This window comes from Penaeus monodon, chromosome 36 (assembly GCF_015228065.2).
Source record: "Penaeus monodon isolate SGIC_2016 chromosome 36, NSTDA_Pmon_1, whole genome shotgun sequence".
NCBI lineage: Eukaryota > Metazoa > Arthropoda > Malacostraca > Decapoda > Penaeidae > Penaeus > Penaeus monodon.
This window is the reverse complement of record NC_051421.1, coordinates 4,781,088-4,782,034: the sequence shown is the minus strand read 5'-3', so window position 1 is coordinate 4,782,034 and position 947 is coordinate 4,781,088.

The following is a 947-nucleotide window of genomic DNA, read 5'->3' as shown; positions in this document are numbered from 1 at the left end:
CTCGGCCACCTACTTGAGCCTCGCCCTCGAGGCGCCATTTGATCTGCTTCCAGGGGTGACCAATCTTTGTTTGGCCCTGATTGGCTGGTTATCTTGCTCTCGCGTGCGAGATCCATCCGTGTTGCTCATCAACAAGGGTTCCTATGTCAAAATAACCGAACGAAGTGAAGTGACTGAAACGAGATGGGAATATCCATAATTAACCCCCTCTACTCTGCGAATAACTTCGGTTTTACTTTATACCTACTACCGTAGATCTATTATGCAATTTATGCAACCCCGGGTTATATCTGGGATCCCTGTGCACTATGATATGGGGAAGGTACTAACACAACACTGGGGTAATGAATATGTGTAAAAATCGCATTACAAGCTCTGTTCTAGCGCCGATAGAACGTGTCACCGTTGCGCAATGCAACAGTGCCCTGTTGCATTACAAACAGCCAAATAGCGAGATGGTCTACCAATAGCTCTTTCCTTGTGTGCTGCCAACTGGAAGGAGAGGGAAAGTGAGGGCAGGTCGAAGTAAGGTAAGCTATGACGAGAGTAGAAATAGATTATATTTTGTCCATGATAATGAAAAGCGAAATTCAGCAAAAGATTTAAATGAACTGAATGAGAAAGAACTAATGAGTGTCTAACATTCATCAATGAAACTCGTACAAGAAGAGAACGAAGTACCAAGAATTTCGTGAAATAACTGTGAAACAACAGGGAGTTTAATTCTCACTTTGAGAGAAAATCACAGATGCGTTGAATTTATTGCAGTTGAAACAGTGTGTGTGTGTGTTTGGAAAGTATTTATGCAGTGTTCAGTCTACAATGTCACATATAGTTTATTTACCATCTGCTTTTTCATGCTGACATTCAAGCCACTTAATGTCTGGTAATAATAGCCAAAATCATGTGGAGGCAGGAGCATGAAAAAGAGATTCGTATGAAATCTC